This window comes from Lissotriton helveticus, chromosome 4_1 (genome assembly GCF_964261635.1).
Source record: "Lissotriton helveticus chromosome 4_1, aLisHel1.1, whole genome shotgun sequence".
In the NCBI taxonomy this organism is placed as follows: Eukaryota; Metazoa; Chordata; class Amphibia; order Caudata; family Salamandridae; genus Lissotriton; species Lissotriton helveticus.
Genome location: NC_136063.1, coordinates 167,310,842 through 167,317,752, shown reverse-complemented (window position 1 = coordinate 167,317,752; position 6,911 = coordinate 167,310,842). Strand labels below are relative to the sequence as shown.

The following is a 6,911-nucleotide window of genomic DNA, read 5'->3' as shown; positions in this document are numbered from 1 at the left end:
CTGGGTCTTCCTAAAGTCCTGCTCCGAAGACTCCAGTTAATCCAGAATAAGTCTGCTCAGTTGAGATATTATCTGCTCAAATATGGCCACATCACCCAAATGATGAAGGACATTCACTGGCTGCTAGTCACACAGAGAACAATGTTTAAGGTGTGCGTATGGTCTTTAAGGCCTTATACCTGAATTGCCCTGCCTTCGTAAGAGCACAGATCATCAAACATTGCCCACCAGAGGTTTGAGATCCAGCCACCTATATTATTTGGTGGTGCCTGCCAGCAAAAAACGTAGGCCCCTCGGACATGGAATACTCTGCTGTTGGAGCTTAGGTCTACTTCTAATTACACAATATTTTGTCAACTCTTGAAGACATGGCTATTCAAACAGACTTACCAGTGATATGGAACAAGGCTGTATCAGCTACCTAGCGCCAAGAGACCGTCTGGTAAACGTGCACTCTAGAAATTGCCCTTAACATAACGTAACATAACATGCCACTCATTGAGCTTGGTATTACATGTCTTTATTCCTTACCATGCACCCGTTAACTGAACATTCTACATCATGAATTCTATCACCCACATCCGCACACTTATGTCACTGTTCTACGGAGTTCATCAGGAACCAAAAGGGTCCCGTCATCTCTAACTCACAAGACACTGCATAATTATTCATGAAAAGTGTAAGGATGAGCCACCCCGCCCCCTCTTAAGAATCCCCCGGCCCCATCCCAGCACCAGTAACCCATTCAGACTTACCTTTCCATCTCCAGACCGACGACCTATCCCGTGGACCCGGTGTCTATGAAGAAAAGAAAAAAAAAGTCAAGGCATACAACAGAGAGGCGTGGACAAAGAAGGAAGGCAGAGCCAGGAACATAGAAGACCAATCAGCAACGAGCACGGATCTGAAGAGATGGACGCTCAGACCTGGGGCAGAAGGTGGAGGAAGGCAGAATCCGGAAGACTCCAGAATGGAAAGGAGGAGTCTAGACTCAAAGGTTTAAAGGGGAGGAGAATGAGGACGCCGAGGTAGAGGAAGAAGACGGATGTCCAGGTTTAGAAGCCGAAAACTGGAGAACAGCGCAAGAGGACGACGAGGCTCCAGAAGAGTGGAGCAAAGAGTGGTGGTCACCCTTCCTGCCGAAACTCAGGGGAGAGTTGCGGCTTTACCCAGTACGTGAAAAGGAGGGGGTGGGGGGTGACAGCTGCCTTGGGGTTGTACGGGGGTGGAGAAGGGAAACGAAGGGAGAGCAGCTTAGAGAGACTCATGACTAGTGGTGTGTAAGGATCAGAAAGAGAGTCCCTGACTCAACACCAATGTTAATAATTGAACTCAAAAGAAACAGGCAGACTTAAAGGAATAAAAGGAATAAAAGCAAAAGACAAACGTATATACAAAGAGTATGAGAAGAAAGGATTAAGGCAGTAGCTTAAGGGAAGTCATAGAAAAGATTCAAGAAGACCGAAAGAAAAGTCCATGTAATTATTTGGAAAAACAAGAGAATAAAGCGACAGAGATTTAGTTATACGCATGTGTTTATTTTCTCTTACTCTTCTTTTTGCACAATATCTTCCCATTTTTCCCCACCCCTTTATTAGAGGGTTAAATGCTATAAATACTTAAGGGGTAATAACTCAAGAAAAGCGTTTTTTTTAATGAACACCTGGGTGTGGTAATGGTCTCCGTTAATATTGAACTTAATAGACAGACCATTTTACTTACCTCGACTTCCTTGTGTTCTTTCCTGGTACAAAGGTACGACGCATCACCGGAGACCGGACCTGGGATCTAAGGAATGAAGAAGTCCTGACAAACCAAGAACAATTATCAGAACCAAGACATATTTTTGTTTGTGTTTTACTCAAATTCCTCTTGATACATTGAGTTCTCAAAATAAAAACGCCAAGATTAAAAAAAAATACAGCCTGCCAGATTTATTTTCCGCCCATCCCTCACACCAAGTCATTATGGTTTTTATTAATTGATCTGATACGGATTTTCAACAACAATAGGTTTGGCTTGTTTTAGGTGTGTTCATGTGTGATATGTCTGACTACTGTAACAGAAAACTCACAGGGAGGTACTCAAATTCTGGTCATTGTCACTCGAATGTCACACTTTTGACAGCAGAATGTCACTCATAGGCCAACTAAAACTATAGAAATGTCACACACAAGCAATTGCGTCTGTGTGCAAATGAATACGTTGAGAGGTATGAGTTTTGAGTACCATTTGTAGGTCAGCAAGTTAGGGCCATTCATTCATACAAACACATTTTCTCATAGACAGAGAATGAGTAAAACCCTTTGATACATCTGGCCCTAAGCCCTCTACTCGGGCAGCTAACGACATGCTCCACTAATAAAAGACACACACCTTAACCATTTAATAGCCATGTGACTAAGGTTGCCACCTGGCTGTTTTTTTAACGGCGTGGACAAATAATCAGACTTCTGCCCTTTCTCTCTGAACCCGCAGAGATCAGCTGTGGAGTACCCCAAGGATCCTCACTCAGTCCCACACTCTTCAACATCTACATGGCTCCTCTCGCCACCATCGTCAGAAAACACAGACTCAGCATAATATCCTACGTCAACGACACCAAGCTCATCCTCTCCCTCACCAACCTGACCTGAACCTGACATCACCAGACACAGCTTCCAAGGAGGTATGAAAACATTGCCTCCTGGATGAGCAACAGCTGCCTAAAGCTCAACTCAGAGAAAACGGAAGTCCTCGTCCTCGGATCCACCCCCTCCACATGGGACAACACCTGGTGGTCCACCACCCTTGGCAAACCTACCACACCCACAGACCACGTTCGCAACCTCTGCATCATACTTGACTTCTCTCACCATGAACCGACAGATCAATGCTGTATCTTCCACATGCTTCAACACCATCCGCCAGATCTTCAAATGGATCCCCCCTAATCCAGAAAGATTCTAACCCACGCACTCATTACCAGCAGACTGGACTACGTGAATGCCCTCTGCGCCGGAATAAACAAATCTCTACTCCTCAAACTCCAGACAATCCCGAACGCTGCAGCTAGACTTGTCCTCGGCATCCCACGACAACACCAGATCACCCAGCACCTACGAGAACTCCACTGCCTCCCAGTCGCAAAGAGAGTGACCTTCAAACTCCTCACTCACGCCTACAAATCCCTCCACAACATCCCAGTACCTCAACGCAACAATTTTCTACGCACCCAAGAGAAGCCTCCGATCCGCCGATCTTGCTCTGGTGAAATCTCACACATCCACATAGCCAGAGCTGGGGGCGATCCTTCTCCTACATCGCAGCCAAGGCTGGCGTATGTCAAAACAAGACAAAGAAATAAAGACCTACACTGAACTTATCAACTGACCATTCTGAACTCATTAATGTTATTTGATGCTTCTCTTTGTCTATAACCATCGTATCACATGATACAGCTCTACCATACGTGTGCACAGTACCTGTGTGTAGTTTGTACAAGTGTCCAGGCATCTTTATGAGAGGCTTTCAGGTTTCCCTCTATACTGTCTGCACCGTTCAAACCTTCTTTAATTCTATCCATCATCACCACTCCGGCCAGCACTGTGAGAGCGCCGCATATTGTATAACCGAAACCTATAGCTGAACTCCCACAAGACCTGGAACGAACTCCCACTCAGCATCCGACAAACCCCCAATCTGCAACAATTCAGGAATAGCCACAAGACCTGGCCTTCGGATGAGGCAAAGCTGCGCAAACTCCCCCGCCACAGTGCCTTGAGACCCTCACGGGTGAGTAGTGCGCTTCACAAGTCATTGATTGATTGATTGGACTGTATTTTTACATGCACACCGGATAAAATATTGTTAAAAGCAAAAGTATTTTTTCCCTTCTGAAACAAACCTAGAGTGAGATTGCCACTTTGCCAGGAGGAAATGACCGGCCATTTGTTTGTGTTTTAAAGAGTATGCAAAGGCCGCATGTAATACTTAAATAGGATTTTATATCAAATCCTTTGTAATGTTACTTTTCATTAACGCAGCAGTAGACCATATTTTTTATGTGCTTTCTCATATTTGCTGCTGTATATTTGTACCGATGTGGAGAAAAATGCCAGCGTTAGGTTATTTTACAAATGTTCTACCGGCCGGGACATTAATATACCAGGTATACTGGTAAAAAAAACTGGCCAGGTGGCACCCTAATTTTCAACTGCAAACACACAAAAAATAATCTAAATAGTATTAGAGAGAGCTCTTTAAATCATTTTAGAATGAGTGTACACTGTTAGTGCAGAGGCGTGACTGTCATATAACAAAAGAATATTGACACTTTCACATACATTATTTTTGGTATATTTTCCTGAGAGTTTGCAGCTCTAGGTTGTAGCTGCATCACTTTACAGTCCTGGACATTCTTTTTTCGTGCCTTGCGCGTGGCCCTGTACCCTGCGTGTCCCTTCGTCACTTTAGGATGTTTCCCCAGCAGACCTTGACCTGCTTGGGTTTTTAAAGCAGATTATGTTGCTGGTTCCTATCAGAGGAGGGGCGTGAGGAGCCCCCGAGTTGTTTCCTGCCGGAAGCAGCAGTTGTCCTTGAGATCCCCGGGCAGAGTTTCACGCCCATTGTATTTCCCGAATATTTGCAGCCGAATTAACATGACTCTGAAGGGAATTCGACGTTTCTATTCCTAATAACACTGAATGTCACCGCCTCCGTCTCAATAATTATTTCCCTAGTTCTTGTGGTCCCACGTGTTTTGCCATCATCACTACAGTACAACCAGCGTGGGCGGTGACGTATTTCTCAACATTTGCATACCCATAATGCACCTTCGGAGCAATTGATGTAAAGCAGGGGTTGTTTCCACGTCCAAATGTGAACAATCTGAATTCATTTTGATAGAAAGAGTACCCTAAGCGTAATACTTATTTTTTCCATAAAAAAAAGCGCTCTTAGTATAAAATAATTTGAAAATGAGACTTTATATACTGGTGCGCATACCTTGAGATTTGTGCTCGCTTCGGCAGCACATATACTAAAATTGGAACGATACAGAGAAGATTAGCATGGCCCCTGCGCAAGAATGACACGCAAATTCGTGAAGCGTTCCATATTTTGTTTACGATATTTATCAGCAATTATCACTATGACTGACGTGCAATATAATTTCCATTTCGTCCGTATTTTGACACAAATAGAGGAGCTACAACTTTCCTTTAAAAATATTTGTGTGTTATTGTGAAACTTGCATAGACGAGATATAACGTGACTAAAATGACTAGTTATTTTATGCCTTTATAGTGTTTTTTTTTTTCATTCAAAAAAAAGTTGGCCTACAATGTCACCATCGTAAAATGTATTTTCATAATTCCCATCTTTGCCATGTACAGTGTGTGTGCGCCCCTGGGGCCCACAGATTCCTTCTCTCGGCTTTACCTTCGAAGCCAGCGTCACTTTCTACCCTGGGATTTTAAGCCCTTCTTATAATACAAATCACAGGAATCCAGGACTGGCTGAAGGTGCGAGGACAAAAGGCAAGGTATATTTGGCATTTATGAATATACAATGAATAATACGAAATAAGCTACGTTATACTCATGCACAGCTGAGCTACACTTTGTTTCCACACACAAACACTTCTCAAATAGGCCACAAAGAAGTCAAAACGAATCCAGGCTAAAGAAAGATGCAAATTGGTCCCGAAAGTTGGTAAGTCCTTCCGTTTTTCGGGGTCCTTTAGTACTTTATTAGCCGGTCGGCCCCATGTAAATAGGTATAGTTTTAGCTTTTTTTAGTTCAAATCTTTTTTTATTAAGAAGGCAGATTTTACAAAAAGGAAAAAAACAAAAACAAAAAGGAGACAGAATAAGGCAGAGTAATACACTGAGGTACATTCATGAAGATAATGCAACTTAAGATACAAATCGTGGGAGAAATATGGCAAGTCAATAAACAGAGAGCTCTCAATCAAACGGTAAGCAATGAACATATTATCCATACATATGAAGTTTGATCATGGAGGACGGTTGCCGTATGAGATAGGGAGAGAAAGGAGAAGGAACGAGTAAAACGAGGGGAAAAGAAAGAGAGAAAGGCCGGGCTAAAGGAAGAGGAAAAGAAAAGAGAAGAAACTAGAACAGCAGCAACATATGTTGTGAAACCTAGGTCAAGACAGAGGGGTCACAGCACCGACATCTGGGTCTATATGGGTGACAGAAACGAGGTATGTATCAAGGAAAAATGACAACTAGTCAAGCTTAAGGCGGGTCGTAGCAAAGCTCCAGTGAATCAAGTGAACTCCAGAGTTTGGTGTGTGATTTTCGCCACGGTGAGGAGTGGAGGACGTCATTATCTGCGCCCCTCAGTGAAGCCAGCCATTCCTGCCAAATTTTGAAGGAAACATCAGAGGCACTTCTCCATTTACTCAAGATGACTTTACACGCAAGTGTAAGCATAAGATCCAGTAGGTGTCGATCGTGTTCATTTGTTAATCTCGGGTCTGTTGCCCCCAATAAGACATATGCGAAGTCCCTAGCAGGACGGTAGTGGAAGAGTCGCTGTATATAGTTATAAATCTTGTCGCAGAAAGTTTGGAGCAACGGACATTGAAAGAGCATATGGGCCAGGTCACCGACGTGGGATTTGCAACTCCAGCATAGGGGACTATCAAGAAGTTTGAGCTTAAAAACTTTGTCTGGGGTCCAATACGATCTATTTATCAGCATGAATTTGATCTGAGAGAGTATCGGAGATATTTTGTTAGAAAAAAGGGGTAAGGTGTATCTTACCCCAGTCGAATATCATGTTGGAGGGGTTATTTTCATTTTCCCAAGCTATTTCGCACTTCCTATGTGCTTTCTGAGGGTTAGGGGAGAGGAGTTTGTAAACTTTTGAAACCGTATGGCCCAGTGACATGAGTTGAAGTA

At 43.4% G+C, this 6,911-nt stretch overlaps 1 non-coding gene across 1 annotated transcript; it reads left to right on the top strand.

Moving 5' to 3' along the window:
- The first annotated feature begins 4,996 nt into the window (after positions 1 to 4,996).
- LOC144829866 (U6 spliceosomal RNA) lies at positions 4,997 to 5,103 on the top strand. The gene has a single exon (XR_013610857.1). It is a non-coding gene; the product is annotated as a U6 spliceosomal RNA (small nuclear RNA).
- Positions 5,104 to 6,911: the final 1,808 nt, after the last annotated feature.